At 42.9% G+C, this 26,735-nt stretch overlaps 1 protein-coding gene across 4 annotated transcripts in view; it reads right to left on the bottom strand.

Moving 5' to 3' along the window:
* Positions 1–26,735, bottom strand: part of IL1RAPL2 (interleukin 1 receptor accessory protein like 2) — a 482,185-nt gene that overhangs the window by 423,852 nt on the left and 31,598 nt on the right. The gene's annotated exons all lie outside the window — the stretch shown is intronic.

Raw genomic sequence — 26,735 nt, forward strand, 5'->3', positions numbered from 1 at the left:
CATCAAGAGAGGAAGAATGTTGGGATTTTCTGGAAATCTTGACCTTGAGAGTATTTCCATATATATTTCTAGTTCCCATCTTGCTTCTTGCTCTCTATGAGAAGCAAGTTGTTGTTGTTGTTGCTGCTGCTGCTGCTGTTTTGTACTAGTTCCAAACTTTGGAATACATTCACCCTGGAAATTAGGATGGTACTGACAATTCATTCTTTTAGGCACCTCCTAAATTACCTTTTTATTCAACCAGGCTCTTTTTTCAGGGTAAGATTGTGGATATTATTTATTGATGTGTTATGTAAATAGGTTTTATACTTTGATGCTAAGTGGGCATATGTTGTAAGCCACTTAAGTGAAGTTCACTGTAGAAAGGTGGAATATAAGTACACAAAACTTACTGTTTTAACCTTGGATTTGATTGGCATTTATTCTTAGTACATAGCCACAATATTTTTCAGATATCAGGCAGTTTATAAATACCTATTTAAAGGAGCAAGACCAGGTTGCTGATCTGCAAAGAACTACAAAGAATGAATGGCCTCTGTCTGTTGTACCAGACAGTACTTAAGTTCTTACAGAGTAAGCACTGAGCTTCAGTGGACATTGTCATAGGGAACAGTTGTAGCTAAGTGGAAGAGCTTCGTATGTAGAAGGTCCCAAGTTCAACCCCCACCTTCTCCAGGTAGAACTGGTAGAGGCCCCTGCCTGGAACCCAAATGAGATGCTGCCAGTCAATGCAGACAATACTGAGTTAAATGGACCAATGGTCTGATGCAGAATAGAGCAGTTCCCTATTATTAAGATATCCATAGCAAAAGCAGATAGCCAGGATGTATTTCTACCATGGTGTGGACAGACAGTCGTTAGTGAATGGGCTAATGTGCACATTCTGCTGTAGCCCAATGCTTCTTCTGCAGTCCCACATCGACACAATCTGACTGGCTCCACAGTCAGCAATGCTTTTGAATACTAGTTACTGAAAACCACAGGAGTGGAGAGTACTGTTGTGTTGAGGTCCTGCTGGCATCTGGTTCACCACTGTGAGAAGACTGAACTAGATGGGCTATTATTCTGATTCAGCATGGTCTTACAGCTCCAAAGCCTCAAAGCAGTGAGACGGCCCACAGTAGACCTGCTTGTTGCACCTAGCTTGATCTCATTGGATTTGTTTAAAATTTAACTTCGGATACCCACCCCCCTTCAGTTGCTTCAAATTTGTTTCCACAGGCAAAGCAGAACTGGAAGGTGATGTACTGTAAGTCAACAAACTATGGGAAACTTAAGGGCCCTGGGCTTATTTCTCATTCATCATAAGTGATCATGTAAGCAAAGAAAGGTTTCTTCTCTATCTTGGGTAGAGTTCACCATTCCACAGAGAATTGTAGGGTAGCTTCTTACAACCCTTCATTTCCTGACAACTGATGACTTCAAACTGAATGTCTGAACTTACTCCATTCAAAAGCACTGCATTTCAACTACCATCAGGTCACTACTTGATGCTGCAATCAATGAGTAAATTGAACCTGCATGTTTAATAAAAGACAGCCCATAGTCAGGGTGACAGAGTTACCAAGACTGTATGACTAAACAACCTAGATTCCCTGAGTGTTTTGCTTTTCAGACAGGGGTTGTCTTCAAGTTGAAAAATGCCTTTTAAAGCATAATGCCAGCCTGCCTCTTCTGCTACAGAGAGACCGGCATTCCTGGAAAATGTCTCTCTGAACCTCGTAACTTAATATGCGCTTGTCCTATCATTTGTTTGATGGCAGGAAGCCTGTTTTATGGAGATGCATCCATTCCAGATGTTAGAATCATAGAATTACACTCTGGAGACTAAAGTCCCATCCCCCACCACCACCCGTCCATCAAGCTCCTGGTAGATTTCCAAATTCAGCAAGCCATCTCTTACTGCATATAACTTATATGTAATTGCAGCAAGATGAGAAAACCAGAAGTATTCTTCTGGGTGCAATCCCCTTCAGGCCAACCTAACAAGATGGAGGGCGACCTTGGAATTTCAAAGGACAGCCTGGTTCATTGCAAACAATTTTGTTAAATATCAAGTATTTGTTGGTACAGAGGATACAGTCCACAAGGCGGATTCCAGGGAGTGCCAATGAGGCTGTCAATCTCACTCGGTGTCCGTCTGAATTTACAGCTAATTGAGAGGGTTATATTGCCCAGATTGCTATGACCCAATCAGCATTCCTGGAATGACCGGTATGCTTCCATATATTCTCCGGCCACGTACAACCTAATGGCATTTGTTGCAGCTAAAGCAATTCCTTGTCCGAGATGCTGAACGCTGGAGAGCCACGCACAAGGGTATTCAACTGGACCTGGCTGCTTAATAACCCTGGGGTCAGAACTGCAGATGTCTACATTAGCACAAGATTCAGAGGGCAGCAGATGGTTAGGAAGCCCTTACTGAGAAAGCTCTAACAGTATCCAGAAAGTTTGTTTTTATTTTTTTTAAACACAACCACAGCAAGTAGCTTTAAAAGAAAAGAAAAAAGTGTAAACGATGTTCAACATATGGTAAGCCTGACTGAATATTGGAGACAAAAATCAAATTATTACAGTGAGATTGAAGAAAACCAAAAACCAATTAAAAAAGCACAAGCAAGCTTTATGATAAATAATGGAATGCACTCATAGGAAATAATGCCAGTTCTATTTGAAAGTGAAACAGGAGGAGAGAGACAAATTGGAAAGCATTCATAAGTGGGTAGATACAAATCCCATTACCATTTAAAACTCACAGCCCTGGAAGTACACCTGAACAAGATGAGTGACATTTCTAGGTATTCATCACAAATTAAAAAATAGTGCCCTGAATACAAAAGAGGAGGGAGACACATGTTTACTTAATAAAACTGTGACTACAAGCTGTAAAGTTGCAAGGGCCGTGGACCATCACAGCTTAATTATGAGTTATTGTTACCCCTGCCCAGGCTGTAATACTTCAAGCAGCAATGAAGAGGTTGATTTTGTGTGTGGCAAGGGATAATTTGCTCTCGCAAAATAACACCCAAACATTTGCTTTCCATAAAAGATAGGCCTGAGATCTGCAACAAATGGTTGCAGTGCTGCTGTTTAAGATTCCATCTGTTGCATTGCCCCCTTGGGTAAAAGGTAAAAGGACCCCTGACTGTTAGGTCCAGTCACTGACGACTCTGGGGTTACGGTGTTCATTTCGCTTTAGTGGCCGAGGGAGCCGGCGTTTGTCCGCCGACTGCTTCCAGGTCATGTGGCCAGCATGACTAAGGCACTTCTGGCAAACCAGAGCAGTGCACGGAAACACCGTTTACCTTCCCGCCGGAGCGGTACCTATTTATCTACTTGCACTTTGACGTGCTTTCGAACTGCTAGGTGGGCAGGAGCAGGGACCAAACAACAGGCGCTCACTCCATTGCGGGGATTCGAACCGCTGACCTTCTGATCGCCAAGCCCTAGGCTCTGTGGTTTAGACTACAGCTCCACCCGCGTACCTGCTCCCTTGGATACTTACCTGTTAATTTTATTTTCAGTTGTATGTATTACAAATAAATATTATATAAATATGTAATAAAACAAATGAAGCTCTTAAATCTCTGGGTTTGTAAGCTTCAGACTTTCTTCTACCAATCTGTATGTGTTTTATGCCATGGTTACTTTGTTGTCGTTTTTATTGAGTTTCATTTTAATTTTATTGTACACTGCTTTGGCAGCCCATAAACCTGAAGAGAAGAACAGCTGTAGACATAACACTGGGAAGGCCACTAGTGGTACACTGTTGTGGGTAGGGTTTGGTATTCATGCTGCAAATCTTAAAAATTTTGCTTATTAGATGCTTATTGCTGCATAGCAATGTTTTGGTTGTTGTGGATTGTATGCTCTGATTTCATTATGTGATCCACCCTAGGATTATTTGAGTGAAGGAGGGTGGGATAGGAATCCACACAAGTAAGCAAAACTGATCATAACTGATCACAACGCAGAGCACCCTCTCAGTATTATGTTGGTACTCCATGCTTGCTCACTTTTACAAGTGGAAGATAATGTGTACAGGCTTTCCAATGAGGGTGTCTGTGCCAATAAGCAAACGTCCAAGGGGCATGTTCAGTGAAAATATTTGATACATACATACATAATTTTATTTGTATGCCACCTTTCCACAGTTCAAACCATGCCCAAGGGGGCTTTCAACATGAAAAAATATGTAACTACAACACAGCAAAAGCAGTCATAAACAATAAATAATACATAAATAAATACATAGCCAAACTGAACAATTTCCACATAAATCACAACAAGATCTAAAATAAGGTTCAAAAGAAGCAACAGCCCCCTCCAAAACAAAATACCCCAAACACCCCAACATTAGCATCAGCATGATCCCGCTGCTCCTTTTCTCTGCACATAGAAGCTACACATGCAGAATGCCTGGATAAGTGCAGTGTTTTGAGAACCTCCACAAATCAGAGGATGCACCATTCAGAACAATAGGAAACAGATTGGTTCAAGCACACATGATCATACTTTGATGTCTGCAACATCAAATGATACAAGTAACATGTGTGGGTTTTAAATATCACTGTTATATTTATGTTTCACCTACCCTCCAAGGCACACAAGGCAAAATATTTGGCACTTCTTCTCTTTCCCTCAACCTCTTTTACCCTCAAGTGCTTTTATTCCTTTAACAGGTGTGCAAGTGGGTGGCCCAAGGTCAGCCAGTGAGTTTCCTAGTTAGGTGAGGATCTAGGGTCTTGCTGTCTTAAAACCTCTAACCAGCACACCACACTGGGCCTGAGCCATCACAAATCTTGCACCTTTCACATTGCTTCCTGTCACTTCAAAGCACAACGCTATTCCACAGAGTCCATTTACACATTTAACTGCCAGTCATCAGCTGCTAAAGGAATCATAGCACAGAGAAATCAAGGGATGTAAATGTGTGTTTGGCTGAACCAGCTTTGTAAATGTTAGAGCAGACTTTTTCAACCTGGTAGCTTCCATTTGTCATTGGATTACAACTCAATTTATCCCTGACCATTGGCCATGCTGGCCAGATCTGGTGGGAGTTCTAGTAAAACCTATATCTGAAGGGCATCAAGTTGGGAAAAGCTGTGCTAGGGGAACTGGAGTTGCTTGCTCATAAACCTAACTCCCTGCAAGTAGCTGCAGCAGTTAACTCCAAACCAACCAAACCAAGACAGCTGAGAGTGACGAGGTTGTAGCAGAACATTCACCATCTGCTTCTAGTGGGGAGGTTGGGGCTCAAGCTACAGAGCACTCCCAACTGCCTGCCCCTCAAAGTCTTTCAGTAATGCCAATAACAAAATGTGGCAGGAGTCAGCTTACATTGCACGAGGTCAGTGTGTTTGATTAACTTCCCCTGACAAGAGAAATGACAAGGGCTGCCTCAGATCACTTGCAGGATTTAAAGGGAATCTGCACTCTCTCTCCCTCTTTCTTGCAGCAGGTAGCAAAAGGAGCACATTAACTAAAATTAAAATGCATGACTGTTCTGCTGCGTCCTGAAAAACAATTTGAGTTGTACCATACAGCCACAATAGTGATGTCCACCAAAGACAGGAGAAGATGGTGACCCAAGCCAGTTGGAGACTGGTAGGCCCAAGGGTTCTGAATTAGAAGGGAAATCTAGACAAGACCAGTACCCTGGACAAAGCCACTGATTCAGGACCATGGTTAGCAGCCTTGCTGCTAAGGCGCTGTCACAGCACTGTCCTGGAGCAACATAAAGAGCTTTATAGTCTAAGGTATGTAGTGTAAGGTATAAAGCCCTCTCCCCAAGTGCTGCATTTATTGAATCAAAAGTGACCATGCATCTTCTGCAGCCACTGGCTTAATTCTAAACCAGGTGCAGCCAATGTTGTGCATCCAGTTGTTGGACACAAATTCCCACCAAGTCTGTGATGTCACCACTGTCAACCACTAAGCCAAATTCACCCGTAAGATGCTGCAATGCTCAGTCTTTGGAGCTTATCAAAAAGGTAATAAACAGACTAAGCAAGGAAAATGACAGCAGTATGCTAAGCAAAGCCCTGATAGCAATGAGGAAGCAGAGGCCCTGCAGATAAAGTTGGACTGCAACTTCAATCATCCTGACCATTAGCCATGTTTTCTGAGGTTGATGGGGCTGAAGTCCAACAATATCCAGAGGACCACAAGTTCCCAGTCCTTTCCCAAGCATTGATTTATAAAAAGGTCATGCATTCACTATCCTATGATAACCATCCAGATTGTGTACCTCTGGACCGTTGCAAGTAATGCAAGAAAATAAACTTGGAAAAATAATTTAATGCTTGCCAGGATTGCTACAATTGCTGCTGCTCACTAAAATGATTTGAGCATAGATATCTTTATCACAGTTACATTTATCCTTGTCCTGCCTTTGCTTTTCATGTAATAGGCAATGAATAGCAATAACCTGCCAAGCTATTCATCTCAATTTGCATATGGTAACACTTGCTTCTAATCAGGTTTCTGCCCGCAGTTAATACAGTGGCCAACGTCACACCCATTTGAAAGAGAATGCCAAGTGGGCAATCAATATTTTCTTGTGCTTGCAGAAGAAGTGAGGCCTTTGACACCAATTGCCTGAGTTGCTGAAGTAGCACAAAATTTTCAGACATTCTGGGTGCTTATAGAACAAAGCTCTCGGTATCAAGTATGAGGAAAGGGAAAGCTGTCAGTCCAGCTGGAATTAAAGCCTAAAACTAAGGCCAGGAATAGCTTTGTCGGGCAAGTTGAAGACTGGTATCACAGAAGCATAGAATCTAGAAGCACGAGAGCTAAAGGGAAGAAAGAGTAGCCAATTGATTGAGCAACAATAAACCTACACGACATGATTTTTACCGCTCGACAGCTTCAAGAAAAATGCAGAGAGCAAAACCAACCCCTGTATATGGCGTTTTTGATCTGACTAAGGCCTTCCACATTGTAAATCGTAATGCCCTGTGGCCTGTCCTTCTGAAAATTGGCTGCCCAGATAAATTTGTGAACATCCTTCAACTCCTCCATGATTATATGACAGCAGCAATCGCAGATAACAATGGCTTTCAAAGTGAACCATTCACGGTGGGATCAGGTGTTAAACACAGTTGTGTTATCGCCCTGACTCTATTTATTATTTTCATTGCCACGATCCTACACTTTGTCAAAGGGAAACTCCCCACTGGAGTAGAAATCATATATTGAACTGATGAAAAGTTCTTTAATCTGAGTAGGCTGAAAGCAAAGAGTAAGTTTACCGTAACTTCTGTCATAGAGCTTCAGTATGCTGACGACAATGTAGTGTGTGCACACTCAGAGGATAACCTCCATCAATGGTGTTTCTGGAAATTTTTACACATCACTTGAGAAGACAGGCGAACTAATGCCAGTGTATTGGGAGAAGCAAAGATCACCAGTGTCAAAGCAATGATTCTTCAACATCAGCTTCATTGGACTGGTCATGTTGTGCGGATGCCTGATAATCATCTTCCAAAGCAACTACTCTATTTCGAACTTAAAAATAGAAAATGTAATGCTGGTGGTCAACAAAAGAGGTTAAAAGACTCTCTCAAGGCAAATCTTTAAAAAAATGTAGTATAAACACCAACAACCGGGAAACATTAGGCTGCGAATGCTCCAATTGGAGAACAGCCTTTACCAAAGGTGTCATGGACTTTGAAGATGCTCGAACTTGGGACGAAAGGGAGAAACAACCTAAGAGGAAAGCACGTTTGGCAAATCCACACCGTGATCAACTCCCACCCGGAAACCTATGTCCCCACTGTGGAAGGGCGGGTGGATCCAGATTTGGCCTCCAAAGTCACTTACATACTCACTGTTAAGATCGTGTTCATGGAAGACAATCTTACTCGACTATGAGTGATCGCCAAAGCTGTGAGCCCCTACATTGTTGGCTCAGGTTGTATACATGTCTAAATAAACCACAGATCATTGAGACACCACAGTCTCTGCTGTTCCTTATTCCAAGGAAATTAAAACCTATGCCTGGGAATCCTTGAAATTCCGCACCATTCAGAGATTGGTATGGCGTGCAGCACTATACACAGCACTAAGACTACATATTTAGCAAATGCTGTTTTCAAGTTCCTTTTAAAAAAATGCATTATCTGAATGGGTGTGCTAACAATCCCAGGTTGCTGACTAATTAAGTTTAGGTATATCCACCAAAGCTGCTTGTTTTGCACACTAATTGAATTTACAAGCAGTCAAGACTGGCAGGTTCCACAATATCTGCCAGCTCCCTTTCACAACCATTTTAAAATGATAGAAGACCAGTCAGCATGTCACTCTCTGGGAATATGCAACACATTGATGACATTTTCCCCCCAATCAAGCAATAGCAGATGGACCAGTTTGCATTCTGTCTGAACTGTCTGTCCCAGATTTTTGGCAAAGATGTTTATTTCTCCTGATAGATGAAAGTCATCTATTGTATAAGATGCTTTAAATCAGGGAGTGGGAGACCTCAGACCTATAGGCCAAACGTGGTCCCCCAAGCCTCTCAATTTGGTCCTTGGCACACTTCTGAGCCCACACCTCCTTCCAAGGCCACATCTCTTCTCCCTAAGCTACAATCTTAGCTTGGAACTTATCTTAGAATGGAGCAGGCTCTGTTCCAAGCCCTTTCAAGCACCTTGAACTGTGATAATGCTTCCTGCTTGCTGTCCTGCATGGATCTCTGCCTTTTGCATGGCTTGAATGAAATCTCCTGTGCATCCTGTACAAAGGTGCATCCATTGCCCTGCACTCTTTTTACTGCTGACTCTGTCCATCACTGGCATAAGGGATCAGACCTTCAGACGACTGCTAATAAGCAAGTCTTCCAGCATGCTTACTAGCTACCCTAAGTATCTTTGTTAACTCAGAAAGAGATATAATTTCACCTTTCTGGTTCTCCTCTTTTCCAGACATTCAGTAAATAGCACAGGCCAAGCTCTCTCATTGCTATGCCCAAACAATGAAACACAGCTTGAAAAGACAACTGCAACGAAAGAGGGAGCCTGAGATTCTGGAGCTTCTATGACCCTTGCACTTTTCACATCAGTGCAAAGAGTGCCTTCCCTGCATTGTCAGATCTTTCATACCATCAGCTTTTTTTACTGCTTTAGCAAGCCTTCAGCTGTTTACCCTCACTGGCTGGCTGGTTGGCATTGCAGTGTTTTGTCTATTTGGGGGGCCACAGAGACTGCAATTCTCTATCCATGCTCTGGATTTCTGAAGTTTTACAGCACCTTCCACGGCAGAAAATTCCTTTGCCTCCAGCTTCTAAGTTCTATCCAAAGGCTCCTCTAGCTACATGACAGACCATGCAGCTATCCAGTGCAGGAGATATGGAAGGAGCCATTTTTTATTGAGGATCTAGTTAGATGCATCTTTGCATTTAAAGTGCGTTTGAAGTGCAGGCTTCAAAATAAAATTTTCCATAATCACCTGTGAGAAACTTAGATCACAGCTAGAATAGGAGGGGGGAGGTTTCACCCTTTCCTTTTGTGCTAAAATCCTGAGGAAAATGCCCTTTTTGAATTTGCCTTGCGTGCAGTGCACACAGCTCCTTTAAGATGTATGGGGTGTTGCCCACCTCACCCTACCACCTCACCCTACCCACACCTGCCTGCCTGCCTTTTTTCACTTTCAACCAACCCAGACTATCTTCAGTCAAACTTTTGCTCAGGAGGAGGAGGAAACAAGGAGTAGTTGCCTCCTAAAATCACTGGCTCTAGCTCCACTTACTGTTAGTCTCTCTGCCTCCCACCCTGCCAGTCCCAACATGGACCCATCACCACTGCTTGTGGCCGGGTGTGTGTGTGGCTTATTAACACCAACAGAAGATTTCCTCCTAGTACCAGTTTCTGAAGGAAGATTTTCCCTCAAAACACTAGGAGAGGGAAAAGTTAAAGCAACCTTCCACAGGAACCTAGGTAGCTGCCTTATGCTGTGTCAGTCCATCAGTCCATCTAGCTCAGAATTGACTACACTGACTGGCAGTAGCTCTCCGTGGTTTCTGGGAGGGTTCTCTCCAGTGGCGTAGCGTGGGTTGTCAGCACCCGGGGCAAGGCAAGTAATTTACGCCCCCTAACCCGTGAATTTGCGCCCCCTAACCCTAACCCCCAGATGTTGCGCCCGGTGCGGCCGGCCCCCCCTGCACCCCCCACGCTACGCCACTAGTTCTCTCCAAAACCTAACTGGGGATTAAATCTAGGACCTTCTGCATACAACAATTTTCTTTTCCTTCCTTCCTCCCTTCCCTTCCCTTCCTCCCTTCCCTTCTTTTCCCTTTTTCCCCCTTTTTTCCCCTTCTCTTCCCTTCTCTTCCCTTCCTCCTCCCTCCATCCTCCTCTCTCTCTCTCACACACACATGCACTACAGTTGATGTGATTTACATTATAAAAAACAACACACACACCCCTACACATTAAATTCTAATTCAGCCTTCAGTTTGGGACAGGCCAAAGAAACAACAATGACTTGCCTCCTGGATAAAATATAGACAGATTTTCCATTTCTTGAAACAGTTATGTTTCTTGAAGCACCATCTTCTTAGTGGAATAAGATGACAAAAAAGGAAAATACAAAGCTGGAAGTGGCTATCAGCGTACCTCTGGTATGGTCTCTTTACTATATTTAAGGTGTTATGTACTGAGTTGAATAGGATCCAAAATGCAGCAGTCTGATTGGTCCTAGCACAATAGGATTCAGAATGCAGCAGTCTGATTGGTCCTAGAACAATAGGATCCAAAATGCAGCAGTCTGATTGGTCCACAGGAGCCACCCAATCCAGCTCCAGGTGGAAGTGAATCCACAACCTGATTGGCCTACAGGAGAATCCCAGAATTAGCCAATCACGTGGGGCCCATTGTGTAAATAAGGTATATAAAGCAGACATTCTGGGGGAACTTCCATTCCTCCTCACCACTATGAGCTGAATAAGGAGCATGAAATCCACTCTCAACTCCGAATATATTTCATAAGGGATGCGGAAACTGTGGCCCTCCGGATGTTTCTTAACTGTATTTCCCATCAACACCAGGAAGCGTAACCAATAGTTAAGGTTGATGGGAAATGTAGTCCAGCACAATCTGGAGAGCCGAAGGTTCACCACCTCAATATGCAATCCAGAGCCACTCTTTGGAATGGAAGCTTCTCCTCATGCATGATATCTAGGGGTTGGTTACTCAGGGATAAGCAACATGGCCCAGTGCCATGGAGTCAGCACCATCAGGCAACTGCTCATAGCCCAAGCCTTCACAAAGACCCACGACCACCAACTATCCTGCCAACCCCAAGCAGACCCTCAAAGGACACATGGCATATAGCCAAATGCCAACTACAGCAATTCTTTCTATGTTAGGCAAAGGGGGGGAACAACAGCCACATGTTTTTATTCTAGTATCAGTTTTTGTGGACTAGAGTCATTTCATCAGATGCATAGAATGTTGTCCTCGACTGACAGGTGGATGAATGGATGAATGGACAGATAGATGGATAGATAGATACAAGGCTTTTTTTCAGCCAGAACTCACTGGAACTTAGTTCTGGCACCTCTCGGGTGTGCGCCATTGCCATTCTAAGAAAACAAGGGTTCATGGTGAGTTCCAGCACCTCTTTTTCTAGAAAAATAGCACTGGATAGATGATGATAGATGATAGATAGATGATAGATGATAGATAGATAGATAGATAGATAGATAGATGATAGATGATAGATAGATGATAGATGATAGATGATAGATGATAGATGATAGATGATAGATGATAGATGATAGATGATAGATGATAGATAGATAGATAGATGATAGATAGATAGATAGATAGATAGATAGATGATAGATTAGATAGATAGATAGATAGATAGATAGATAGATAGATAGATAGATATAGATTATAGATAGATAGATGATAGATAGATAGATAGATAGATAGATAGATAGATAGATAGATGATAGATAGATAGATAGATAGATGATAGATAGATAGATAGATAGATGATAGATAGATAGATGATAGATAGATAGATGATAGATAGATAGATAGATATAGATAGATAGATAGATAGATAGATAGATGATAGATAGATAGAGATAGATGATAGATAGATAGATAGATAGATAGATAGATAGATGATAGATAGATAGATAGATAGATGATAGATAGATAGATAGATGATAGATAGATAGATAGATGATTGATAGATAGATAGATAGATAGATGATAGATAGATAGATAGATAGATAGATGATAGATAGAGAGATGATAGATAGATGATAGATAGATAGATAGATAGATAGATAGATAGATAGATAGATAGATAGATAGATAGATGATAGATAGATAGAGATAGATGATAGATAGATAGATAGATAGATAGATAGATAGATAGATAGATGATAGATGATAGATAGATAGATAGATAGATAGATAGATAGATAGATAGATAGATAGATGATAGATAGATAGATAGATAGATAGATGATAGATAGATAATTGATAGACAGATTACACACACAAACACTAGTGCAAAGAGTGGTGGGATGTAAAGGAAGGTCAGATCTCAATGGCAACAGGATTCAAGAAACACAGCCTGCAACAATCCAGTTAGAGCAGGGCTTTCCAACAGGTCGATCGCGATCTTTGAACCCCCAGCAAAACACTCACAAAAAAACCTCAACAACTTTGGCTCCCTAAAAAAGCCTCAACAACTCTTACAATGTTTGGGAGTTGAACGCCCCTGAGTTAGAGCATAAAAGTAGGCCAAATGACCCTTCACAACAGCTGTGTTTGTAAGACAGTTTTGAACAGTGATTCAAAGGGTAACCATTGTTAGTGTAAGCATAGATATAATGCTGCACAAGGATTAACGTTGGGGAGGGCTCATAGCTCAGTGGTAAAGCATAATAAGTTGTTGTTGGTGGTGGTGGTGTTGTGTTGTTGTTATCCACTTTGCATGCAGAAAGTCCCAGATTCAATCCTTGGTATCTCCAGATAGGGCTGGGATTGTCCCCTGTCTGAAATCCTGGAGAGATGTTGATGGTATGTACAGTGAATCATTGATCTGGCTCAGTACAAGTCAGCATCCTATGTTGGAAAGCAAAAGATAGGAAAGGATGTTTTTTTAATTGCACTTTTGAGCCTGTGAGGATTTGGAGAAACTGCCCGTGTTTTCTGCTCTATCTGACATCCTCTTGCTGGATGGCAATATTCATAGCCATCCTAAAATTCAGCTGAGAAGTATGGATCATCTCATTTCTCCCATCTGCTCTTCAAAGAGCTCACAACAGCTTAAAAGGAGAAATGTGCTCTTAAGATTAACACAGGGAGGAGATTAGCACAGCAACACCACTAAATAACTGAAAAGCTTTGTTAATTTGCAAGATTACATTTGGTGTGTGATACATCCCCTCCAGAGACTCTTTAACACTTCCCTTTGCAGTAGGATTTAATTACTGTAACAGCTTATGAATGAATATTTAACTGTACAGATTACTAACTATCATGCATTACTACAGAACAGTTGTAGTGGGGGGGCACTCCTGAGTTTTACCTTTGCCCTGGGTGAAATTGCCATAAATGACTTTTATTTAACTTTGCTTCACAGCTAAAAATGCAAGGTGTGTGTATTTTATATATATATAAAACAACATTAGGAGGCCACTTGTGAAATCTGAAATTAGAAAGCTGCTCAACCCCCAGTATAGCTAGAGGCAGAGAAAAATTGTAATGGAATTTCACCGTACAAGTTAAAAGCCTTCCTTTTTGAATTGGATATGAATTGGCTGAAGTAGTTAACCACTTCTGAATGGGAAAAGGTGGGCAGGTGAAGCAAAAGGGGTGCGTGGGCAGTCTTTTTAAGTAGTAACAATGTTTCAGTACAGATGTGACGTTTCCTGACCACAGTTAAAAGATCAGAATCACCTATGGACTCCAACATGAATTTTCACTTTCTTCAGCTTCTTAGCGTTATTTTATTCACTGATTTAAAAGACTTCTTGCTGCCCTTCACAATAAGGTCATAGGGAGGGCTACAATAAAAACCTGTTCCAAATGGAACTGAGCAGGATAAAGAAGTGGGGTCCCCCCCAGCCCCCCACTCAAGAGACTATCTTAACTGTCAAAAGCCACAACCTGGGCTACATCAATATCATACATTTTAACAGCCAATACACTGCTTTAACAGTCATGATTCTACACCGGCAACCCCCCCCCCCAAGAATCCTGGGAGCTGCAGTTTGTTACAGCTGACAGTTGTTAGGAGACACCTATTCCTCTCACAGAGTGTGGGCCCCAGATTTCCATGTGATGATAAATTGTCTGTTAAACTACTTGAGAATTGTAGCTCTTTGAGCGGAATGGGGGGGGGCGTCTCCTAACAGTTCTCAGCCACACTTAGCAAACTACAGCTCCCAGGATTCTTTGGGTGAATCCATGAGTGTTTAAAGTGATATGATAATGCTTTAAATCTATAGTGCAGGTGTGGCCCTGGTGTCCTTTTTTTTTCTTTGTACCAATTCCCATCACTACAAATGTTGTCCATGCTGATTAGGGCTAATCGGAAGCTGGAATACCCTCCAGGTTGGAGGAAACTGTGTTACACCCTCCACAACTTCATAAAACAGAACCACAAGATGAACTTGCTCTACAAAAAGTCAGAAATCTTGCCTCATATTCAAAGACACAAAAGTCACAAGATTCCACAAAGATGTAATTTCCTTACAGGAAAAAGCAATTAAACTGGGATGTAGACGGGAGAGGACTTTCCGATCTTGGATTTAACTTTGTTCTCTGTAGCAGCCAAGACTTGGAAAGCAGAAAGCTAAGCAAATAATTGTTTTTAAGTAAGCTCAGTTCAGATATATTTACAGCCTATATATCCCTTGCTTGATATTCCATATATTAATTTACTCTCTAACCAGGCACATTTCTGCAGCATTTTAATCCACAGGTTGCAAATACCCCTTAAGTCATTATTACTTTCTCAAAACTACTGTTCCTTCTATGGCTACCACCAAATGAGGGTGCCTATATAAAAAGGAATTTAATTCCAGCATCAATTCACGAGGGGGGGGGGGGGCTAAGGTGAACCAGAGAAGCCAAGCAAGGAGCCACAATTAGAAAAGAGTAATACCTCTTACAAAAAAAGTATTAAGAAGGGAATTAAGCTCTGCCATAGGACAGTGTGAGTTACACAGCAATTAACTGCTGAATAATTGGAATCAGCTGTAGTTTTGGACATTCAAATTTACTGAACAGTAGCCAAGTTCAGTAAAATACAAGCAAGCCCATAATTACTAAAGAAATTCTCTGATGTCAAATTAGCCACTGCTTTTAACGATGTTAATCTTCAGGCATGTTAAACCATGGATTGCGTTGGTTTATATACAGCCTTTGCTAGCAAGTGGTATTAAGAAGCCATATTATAAAATGCTTAAGCACCAATTATAATTGCATGTTTTAACAATGTTTCGTTAACTGAAACCTAGAAACTTTCCGGTGTTCTCAGCCCACATACCTATTTGAGACAGAAGTTGGCAGGAGTTCGTTTTTTACAAAGTGGGTGGCAAGAGCACAATGTATATCAGGAAGCAATAGCAACTTGCTGGTTGGGGTGGAGCTGTTATGTTAGCCTCCCAGCAGGAGGGACACTGTTGCTTAACCGAGGGCAAGGACAGGGTGGCCCAGAGGTCAGCTCTGGTGGAACCAATTTGGCACTCCTGCTGATGTGCTTGCACTGCACCAAAGTCCCTGCCACCTCTCCTCCCAGTAAGCAACAGTGACCCACCTGCCAGGAAGCTAATAGAGCAGCTTCTTCTACTGGAGTTGGTAGGGCAGAAGACACAGAGGTCAATGGTAGGTGGAGACAGAGCTAATGACAGACAGAGCCAACTAATTTTAGTTTTGTTCATATTCTTCTCCCTGCAGAGTCCTAGAAAGGCAACATTAAGTCTATGGAAGAGGAGGAGAGCTAGGTCCATCTCCTGGACTGCTTATAAGTAAGATGGCTGGCAGGCTGGAGGCAGGCTGAGGTTGGGGAAGCAGTGCCCATTAGCCCCAGAAGACCAGCCCAACACCACCCAGTGCAGCCTTACCCCAGGTTGTGCTAAACCTACATTTGCTACTACTAGAGATGGACAAATCTGTCAGTTTCACTTCTCTGTGTTTCCCATTTGTTCAGGCTTAAATTCAGTTCTCCACATTACTGCAGCAATTTGTGATCTTCTTTCATCAGCATTTTATAACAAATTTCTCCTAATAAACACATTTCTGTATGTCGTTCTGCTTATATAAACTATTTGTAAGTAATTTCTCTCAGTTAGTGCATTACTGATGTTAGTTTCACTAATATATGCATTTATATGCACACTTTGCACTGATAATATGCATTTGTGTGCACATTACTTGGCTGGGGCAGATGGGTCTCATCAACCTGGGAAGGTAGCCCATCTAGGAGAAGGAAAACTCTGATCCTAAACCTCCTCTGCCTTGTGGGACATCTTTAGGAGAAGAAAAGTCTAAGGAGTAAACCCTACACAAAATCCAGAGTGGAGTCCCTAAGGCAGTTGGATGGCACCTTGTATGCCTCCTTCTGGCAACTCCTGCAGCCATGCTGGTGCCAAATGTATTGCTCTGCTTTCATTTGGTCCACATCTGTGAGACTGAGAGGGGTTCTTGTCATCTGGGCAGCTCAGGACCCCCATGCACATCTGCCCAGGCTTGTGCCCCAGGGAGGTCACTTTGGTGCTGCTAACACAGCAGTTTGACTTCACCCCTGGAGGCACACTCCATTGCTTCTAGAGACAGTTGGATGCCAACAACCTAGCTTGGGAACTGCATTGCAAAATTCAAAGGAATGCAAATTCTGAAGGACGTCTGTACGATTTGGGTAAGTTCACCTTCCCATTTAAAGTTTCCCTTAAATATGAAATGAGTTGAATTTCTCCATAATTCCTATTTGCTACTGAAGTACTTCCTCTGAAGCACAGGCGTCTCCTAGAACCCCAGTCAGAACACAGCACTGTGAAAATCCAACCACCTCTTCAGAATGCAAGGTTGCATTCACAACAGAATCACAACAAGCCAGCCGTTTGATCAAACCTACTAAACACACACCCAGATGTTGCTCCCACAAAAACTGCGACTTCCGTACAATATTGGAACCATTAAGTCCTAGCTGCTGTCTAAAATAGTTTACAGGTAAAAGGAGCAGAAGGAACCCGGTGTCTCTCATTCATATATATCAGAAAGATATTTACTTAAATATATTTTTCTGTTTTGCAGTGAAAGAGCATCTCATTCCAGTTGTTGGGGTTGTCTTGCATTAGGCACACTAAGGTATAATATACTTGTAAAAGTCAGATCTCCTTTAAGGGTCTTATTGTGTGCATGAAGGTTGTGCATTATTACTGGTGTAATTATGGGGATAATTTAGTACTCGTGCTGTGCCTTCCAACAGGGAGCTCTAAAAGGTAATTTTCAACTCCTTAAATTTTGTTTAGGTTGTTAGGAAATATTTTTAGATCTAGAAGAGGGAATTTTATTTTTGCATAAACTAATAGCCCCTTAAGGATGTGCTCTTAAAAACATCATCAATCTGGTATGGGATGATGCAAAAAGAAAGCAAACTAAGCCATGATTCTGTTTAATGGTGACTAATTTAGAGGGTTATTAGATTTCGTGACCAGAATCTCAAGCAAGAACATTCATTGCCCAGTATAAGCCAAACCCTGAACGAACAAGGCTACTTTGCACAAAGAAACCATCTGAAAAAAAGAGGAAATATTTGTTGAGAGGAGGCGAGAAGGGGGAGAAGTTGTGTATAGATTCACTGTTCTCAAAATGTCACATTGGCATCTCCATGGAGGAATAAAGAGTTGCTAAGGAAGGAATGATGTCTTCCTATGAACTGGGGGGCCGTGACACACAGCAGAAGAATGAAACAAAGGGAACAAGTACGAGAGGATGAACTTAAAAAATTGCTACAAAATTTCTAGAGCATCCATGTTCTTCAGATGCTGTTGGCATCCATCTGTTTTAAGAGACAGTGGAGTGCAACTCCGGGGTCAAACTGCTGTGTTAGCAGCACCAACGTGACCTCCCCCAGAGCAAAAGCCTGGGCAGTGCGTCTGGAGGTCCTGGGCTGCCCAGACTACAAGACACCCTCTCAGCCTCATGGATGTGATCCAGAGGAAAGCAGAGCAATACATTTGGCACTAGCTTGGCCGCAGGAGTTGCTGGAAGGAGACGTACATGGCACCATCCAATTGCCTTGGGGACTCCACTCTTGATTTGTGTAGAGTTTACTCCTTAGCTTTAAAAAAAAAAATCTGCAAAAGAACAGTTGAAGTACACACCTTGTTTTAAGTTCACCTCTAGCAAAGCAGCCATGACCTTGTTCACCACTGCGTGGACAGGCGGAGTCCGCCAGATCCCGAGCGCCCCCCCCATGTGGAATAACGACTGAAGACAACGTGCTATGGGATTAAATTGGCCACAACTTTATTAAATTTCAAATGTGGGTAGACCTTGGCTCGGGCATTGGGCGTTATCCCTTCCCAGTCCCCAGCCGGGGACCTAGGGAGCATCAGGGTTATCCAGTTTGTGGGGGGGGGGATGGGCCGGCTCTGGAGAACATATGTTCAAGCAGAGATAGCCGCCCCCGTTACGCCGCCACCGCAGGGGAGAGCAATGACGACCTTTCGGCGTACGGTCAAAGCCTCCCTTCAGGAACCCCTTTAACGGGGAACCCTGGTATCGCCGCTGCAAAGAGGAAGATGGACTAAAGGATTCCGCCCAAGGCCTGATACCACCAAAGTTGTGACGTTTTGCTATGGGAAAGGCGAAACCTGCCAATGCACGGAAATTCCTTTCCGGCCCTTTAACAGCGACCTTGGCGTAGCAGCACCCGCATACCCGTGAAGAAAAGTTAACCTGCAAACCTGTGAAGAAAGGTTAACCTGGAAAACAAGACATTAACTGAGGATGGGTAGGGTGGGAGAAGCTCTGGAGCCAAGTGAGGATTCCCAGGTAAGATCCTCCCTCCCTCAGGAGTCTCAAAGCGGCTAACATTCTCCTTTCCCTTCCTCCCCCACAACAAACACTCTGTGAGGTGAGTGGGGCTGAGAAACTTCAAAGAAGTGCGACTGGCCCAAGGTCACCCAGCAGCTGCATGTGGAGGAACGGAGACACGAACCCAGTTCCCCAGATTACGAGACTACCGCTCTTAACCACTACACCACACTGGCTCTTAGGGGAAGCCCTAAGACTTACATCAAATAGGGGCACCCCGAGCCATCCCCATTGGGGTCATGGCATGGCCCTAGCCCATGTTTGGACTCCAGGCAGGATCCACACACCCCAATACCCTTAATGAGGAGGGGCAGGCAGAGGCTACAACCTCCCCTCCGTTAAACAAAGGCTTACCCAATGCCTAACCTTACAAAGTTGTGACAATTGCTACAAGGTAAGTGAAAACCAAATGGCCGGTGCCAATTCACCAAGTGGAAAAACTCCTACCCAGTCCCAATAAGGCGGCCAACATTTGTCCATAGCAAGGTCGTGTCATACCAAAGATTAAAAAGAAGGCAGGTGGGTTGGGAGAGGGTAGCCCCCCGGCTGTGCCATGGTTTAAAACACCCACGGCCACACCCCACGCCGGCATAGATTGGCCAGGTGGGCCAGACACAGCCAGTGGTTGGCATTGAGAAACCCCAATACACTTAGGGTTTAACAACACTTACCTCTCCTCCATACTTTCAAGGCATAGTGCATGCTTTAAAGCTCTGTATCTACACGTGTCCAAGCACACTTCCCCCACGAAAACCCGCTCTTTAAAGCTCACTCAGAAAAAACAGAAATCTGCAGATAACCCCTATTGCCATTTGTTGCATTTCAGATTTAAAGAGCAGGTTTTTGTGGGGGAAGCTCTGGGGCAAAAAAAAAAAAAGAATAGTGCTTGGACGTGGAGCTTTAAAGCAAAGACCAGTGCCAGGTAAGAGTGGGGCAAAAGTAAGTGTGGATAATCCTTATTTGAGTTTCATGGTGGAACAAAAGTGGGATACAAAATTCTGGGATGGAGAACCTGTGGCCCTCCAGATATTGCTGGACTCCAACTCCAAAGGGTCAATGGTTTGGACTGATAGGAGTTGGAGTGCAACATTTGGATGGCCGCAGGTTCCCCACTCCCAAACTAATCTAATTCTATTAAAGAAAACAAATGAATTAATCCCAGGTCTTCTTGAGCCATCCCCTGGTTCTAGTAAATCTGGTGGCTGTGCTCTGGTTTGCCAAATGCAGAGAACTGTTTAATGTTGGGCCAAAACATTTCCCGACAAAAAGTAAAGCAGAGCAGTAATGAGCAGATTTGATCACTCCTAAAGGAAGAGCGAAAGTCTGTAAGTAATGGGTTGCTGAGTCACTGTTAATAAGAGTGGCGTTGACCTACATAGAAGTTCCATTCTGGAGGGAGATTTTTTTCACTGCAGGCCTCAGATTTGCCTAAAAATTACAGATGTCATTTTGAATAGAAATATTATAGTCCAATAACTGCACTGTTCTTCCATGTTCATCCCATTAAGCCGAAGGTCCATGGTTCAATGCTCAGCATCCTAAGGTAGAGTTGAGAATACCCCTGTCTGTAACCCTAGAGAGCTACAATGTAAGACACCTTCCTAATTTGCAGGAGTGGGAGACCTTCGGCTCTCCAGATTTTGCTGGACTAAAACTCCTATCATCCCTCCCATTGAGCACACTCGCTGGGGCTTGTAGTCCAGTTACATCTGCAGGCCAACCCACTGCATCCCTTAAAACAAACATGAATTGTCTCAGTCTCAGTCTCAGTCTTCTCTGGCCCATCAAATCAGAACAAAGCATTCCCCAAGGTCTGAAGATCTGCAGGGAAAGAAGCTTAATTGCACAACATGTTAGGTTACATTGAAATGCAAACTGGACTATCATGTGGCAATTGAATGTTCTGGAGGCTGCATTGTAAGGAGAGACTGGCTTACAGGGCAGCCACGTGTTCCTGCTTTACAGAGGACAGCCCTCTATTGCAATGGCTGTCCAGTCCTAATCCAGTTCAAAGGGGGAAAGCTCAAAGAAGGCAGAATAGGAGAGGCCCTGAAGCTGCTCATCAACAGTGCATACCTTATAGCATTTCTTCAATGAAAATAGAGTCATCCTATTCCATTATTATTATTATTATTATTATTATTATTATTATTATTATTATTATTATTACATTTATACCCCACCCATCTGACTGGGCAGCTTCCATCATATATAAAAACATACTAAAACATTAAACATCAAAAAACCTTCCCTATACAGGGCTGGCTTCAGATGGCTTGGGGGGTTGAATATCTCCACACCCTCCAACATTTCTCAAATGAAAACAGGGATGTCCTAAGGAAAACTGGGACATTCTGGGATCAAATCAGAAACCAGGACGGCTTCTGTAAATCCAGGACTGTCCCTGGCAAATAGTGACACTTAGAGGGTCTGACAGTGACAGCGAGAGGTGCCCTATTTCTCTTTAAATTACAGAAATTATTTCTTAATTTGCATCTATAAATTAGCATATGTAAATCTGCATCCTCTTCTGTTCTTCTTTTAACGAATGTATTTTCTTTTTGGGGTGACGCATTAAGATGACACCCTTCTGATTTAATAATGAGTTCACTTTGCTGCTCAGTAGACCCAAGAGCCTGATGAAGACACAGCTACCTGACCTTATGCCTCTTGAGAGAGACCTTATGTTTTAAGCTCCAAAGATCACTGGTTCAGTGCTGACTGGAAACTCAACCCTAACCTAAATAGGACAGGTGACATTTGTCAAACCTTTGCAAGGGTTTACACACTAAAGATGGGATCTCAGGGACTGAGTGCATGTGTGTTTTATTTGTAGTACAAGTGTACCCTGAGGCTTCAAATGCAACCAAGACAGAATTGTGCTAGCAATGAGCCAAGTGGAAAGTGGAAGCAGTGTTTACTTTCTGCAGAGAAATAAAGGTCCACCACCACATTTAATCAGCAAGAGCTTAAACTGAGTTGTTCCACTTTATTGACTACAGAGATTTCTGCCTAGGATCTTGGGGAGGTATTGTTAACATTCCTATAAACATATTTAATTATTTGTTCAAGAACCCAGAGTGGCTTTGAAGAATTACATAAATCTTAAAAAGAAAGGGTTTCATGACTCCCACTGCTTAAATCCCAGATTAGCTTTAAATAATATTACGGCCGGTGCATAAAGCATTCACAGTAAAATACTTTTTTTATTTTAAAAAAAATTAAGCTGGCATGCGAAAGGCCAATTTTCCCTACCCTAGATAAATCAGAACTCTACTTTTCCTGGTGAAAATTGCTCGCAGGCCAAACCACTCATTGGAGGATCTCAATCATTTCAAAAACACTCAGAGTTAACATGCCAAGCAGGAATAATTACTAAGATATTGTCAAACTGTGACCCTTGCATATATGACATTCATTTCTTGAAGCAGAAGTTTAAAAGCACCTGCAAATGGCAACAGTGTACTTGTCCCCTTCATCTGTACTCAAGAATCCTCTTACACATCCAAATAAAGTGCATAGTTAAACAGGACACACACAAATCAATGTAGGTTTGGGGTGTATTTGTGTGTGAAAACCTAAGAAAAGCCAACTGCCCAGAGGGCTGCATTGCAGCCTCTCCTGCCCCACCACGCCTTCTCCAAACCAAACACATTGCTGTTCCCTCAGTCACATGATAATGCAGCAGCAGGAGCAAGACTCCCTGGATTCTTCAGCAGCCTGCCTCTCTGTCTCCTGGCCCCACCCCTCCCCAGCCCCCACTTCTGTCTCAGAGTCTGAACAGTGCCATGCCCCAGCCTCTTCCAGCTCACTAAACTGTTTACCTCTATTACCGACACCTCCTCTTCCTCACCTTCTCCCTCTTCTCCCTGTGACCACTGTTCGTTGTCCCCACCACCACTCCCTGGACTCTGAGCCTTCTTCCCATGGGGGTTCCCCAGCTGGTTCCTCCCACCAGTCCCCTGCATCCAACCAGTCCAGGACAGCACTGAAAACAGGACAGTTTGATGTCAATAAGCAGAGAGTTCCAAAGCATAGATACTGTCATGCTAATTTAGTGGGGGGGGGGTTGCCACATATTTGTATGGAGGCACCACATGCCATAGGTCAGGCTGTGACCTGGAAGTACAGTGGTCATCAGTGTGGTCATCAGGTGCCTTCCCTACTAGCCACAGAATTTCCTCCATATACATCAAGAATAGGTTTGTAAGAAACATTCCATTGTAGCCACTAGAATAGGTTGCAGTGTGTGCTTAGCTGCTGTGTGTGTGTGCTCGTGCGTGCATTGCCCACGACAGCTTTCTTGGTGTACTAATGGGCCCACAGGCCACAAGAGGTTGGTGGTCCCTGTGGTGATAAGACTCAAACTTCCAAGCCACCAGCTTGGAAAACCAGTTCCTCACAGTATGTTCCTGGGTGTTGTTTTTCTTCATAAGAAGCAACATAAGAAGCAAAAGAAAAGAGGAAAAAAGTTGTCCATGCCTAGGCCACTTAGAGACCCACAGGGTGGCTTATGAATTCTGTTTTACTTATGTGCATTGTTATAGAAACAAATGGGAGCAGCAACAAAATGTTGCAGTACAGAGTGCCCTGAATTCCAGCTGCTTCTTTTTGTCCCCCTTCCCCTTTTCCCCGCCCAGCTCCCAAGGAGTCGGTTAACGTTCAGTGGCAATTGAGCACACTTAGCCCTCACTGAGCTATTTGGGAGGGGAGATTCCCTGCTCCTTTTTTTCTTTTTTTTCTTTTTTGGTCATTATTAAAAAGTGCTTTTGTACACCTGCAAGCCTTGGGGGTCCATCCTGGTTTCATTCTAATGATATGCTCTCCTGTGCACAGGTGGTGCAATTTTGGCAATGGAAGCACCAATGCCCATGGCAATTTTATAAACAACCGTCTGACGCTAAGTATTTAGGAGTTCATCAAATTAATTAATCTCAGCCACACCATACATCATGAGGGAAAACAGAAACCCATTCTGGCCTGCTTAACACATCGCCACCCAATAAAGCCTGCCCTGTTTCCCAATTTTGTCATTGGTCAACAAAGACCGCCTTTACACTGTTCATCCTTCTCGTGACAAAGCAGTAGGAAAGCACCCTGTTGTGTTCCGGTGAAGTCATCCATTTATTTTCCATAGCCTGCCAGAGGCTGTTGAATCTGCCAGAAATACCACGGCTGCTAACCACTCTACAGATATTTTTTGTCAACACATGGGTTACAGAGAGTGTAGGCAGTGTTTAACTCCAGATGCTGTTTGACTCCAACTACCATCAGCCCCAACAGCATGAACCATGGTCACGGATTAAGGAAACTGTAATATAACAGCATCTTGAAGGCGCCTCTTTAGTTACCTGTGGGTTACATGATACTGGATAAATGTTAAGGATCCTTTACCGAGTGACAACTGGCCACAGTGTACAGGCAACCGCTTGGGGCAAGCTAGCCAATTCTGGGCCCTTCCAGACATATTTTATATTGTGCATTCATTTGTACTCATGAGCAGGGCTGGCCCACTCAGGAGGCAGAGTAAGGCAACCAGCTCGGGTGGCAGGATATACAGGGCAGCAGATCTGGTCTCCAAGGAATGCAATGCCCACTACTACTATTGTCCAAGTAGCAGCAACAGCTGTGGCACATTCCTTGGAGGCTGGATTATCACCTCCTTGCAGCCCCCATCCCAGTGCCTCCATCCTCAGTGACCTCTCAGCCTACAGGCCGTGCTGCCAGCCTCCTCTCCCCACCCCCGGCAGAGGGGTCACTTGGGGTCTGCACCCGCTTATCATGATTCACAGTGGGCCCCACCCCAAACAGCCTTTGATTCCCAGTTCAACCATTGAGCAAGGTTGATTTGACTCCTCCCACTTGTTCCCAATGTAGGTTTTCATTTACCCTCTTGTTCACCATGTATATCTTTATTCCCCACCTTGTTCCTGATGTAGATCTCCATTCACCCTTTCTTCCCTGGTGGGGGAAACACCATTTTGTGGTTTGCCTCAGGTGTCAAAATGTCTTGGGGCAGCCCTGCTCATGCTAGTATTGGGTGATATACGCAATTCCAGTTTCTTTCTTTCTTTCTTTTGTGTGTTAAGATTTTTATTAAAGTTTTTTAATAGTACAGTAAGATACAGAAAAATAATGTAAATTTAAAAAACAGCTACAGAATTCCAGAATTTTTTGTTTTTGTTTTAATAACTTTTTATTATTATTAAAGATTTTCGCCATACAATAAGGTAACAGCTACAAAAACTACAAGCAGAACAAGTAGAATACAGAGTCCTCTTCTGGAGGCAATTTTCAGCCCCCACCACATACAGAAGGTAGCAGCCCCTCCCAGCATCTCACCCTTGGAGACAACACTTCCTGTCTCCCACTCAGGGCCCTCCATCCACCATTCTCATGAATACTTAATCCATGGACCTTATTCCATGGACCTTAACAAACACAGGGCTCCAAAAAACAAAACAAAAAGGAGAGAAAGAGAGAGGGGGGGGGACAAAAAAAGAAAAGAAGAAGATAGGCAAAAAAGACAAGAGGAAAAGAAACATTAGAGATAGATAACAAAAGACTTCCAGTTTTCCATCTGCGGTTACATTAAAAAAAAAAAAGATTATTTAAGACATTCAGTCCATGTTAATAGCTACCTTCTCCACTTTCTGTTAAACAACATTTCTTTTGAGTCAGTGTCTCAGAATCATTAATTTCTCTTTCCCCACAAAAAGTCCAAGAGGGATTCCCAAATTGTTGTTATTATTATTGGTAATTAACTTTGCCTTCATTAATTCCCACCGCCATTGATCCATACTGGGTAATAATAAATTCTTTCATTCATGTTAAAATCTCTCCACTGTGATCACATATTGAGTGGGGGGGAGATCATTCTTCTCATTATATGAGCTCACTTCTATATGCTCAAAATCCACTTCCTTTTGTTTTTTCATTTTCTGTTGTGTTTACGATAGTACCCTGATCTCCTCCTCTAGGACCTCCCACTTTTGTTTTCCTCCAGTCTTTTTCCAGTGGTAGTTTCATGAATTTAATAGCATTGTTCTCTGAATTCACTCCAAATCATATGCAGACTGCTGCATTTGAAGTTTTTCCAAAGTTTTCCCCCTATCATTTCCATCATTCTTTCTCTGCATCTATGATTCCATCCTCTCCTTCTCTTCTAAATTCTTGAATGGGAGGCACTTCCATTTCACCATCTGCTTTCTCCCATTTTACTGTTCCCCATCCAATTCTGCCAGTTTTTCATCAATTTGGTCTGAAGTCTCTAGATAGTCTCCATCTCCATTTTCCATTTCATCTCTCTCTGATTTATCAAATGTTGATCTGATCACTTTTCATTGTTCAGCCTTCAACTGCTGAACAATCCCAATAGTCACCGAAAGATTCAAAATACCTTTGCCATACTGAGAGTTTCTGTTGTTCCGTTTGAAGAATACAGTCACGGTCAAAGTAAGATATTTTTTTCCAACAGAAAGTAATTCATTCATTCAGCCTTTATTGGCATAATAGAGAGTAATTTACTTTCAGTTTATCAGCGCCATTTCCCCCCCAAAAGAATAAGAAGAAATAAATATTTTTTTCACACAAGGGGTCACCTCACCTATTTAATCTTTATTGCCAACCCTAAATCCAGTTTTCTGCTCTTGCTTAGACACT

Source organism: Podarcis liolepis, assembly GCF_965112155.1.
Source record: "Podarcis liolepis genome assembly, chromosome: Z".
Classification (NCBI taxonomy): domain Eukaryota; kingdom Metazoa; phylum Chordata; class Lepidosauria; order Squamata; family Lacertidae; genus Podarcis; species Podarcis liolepis.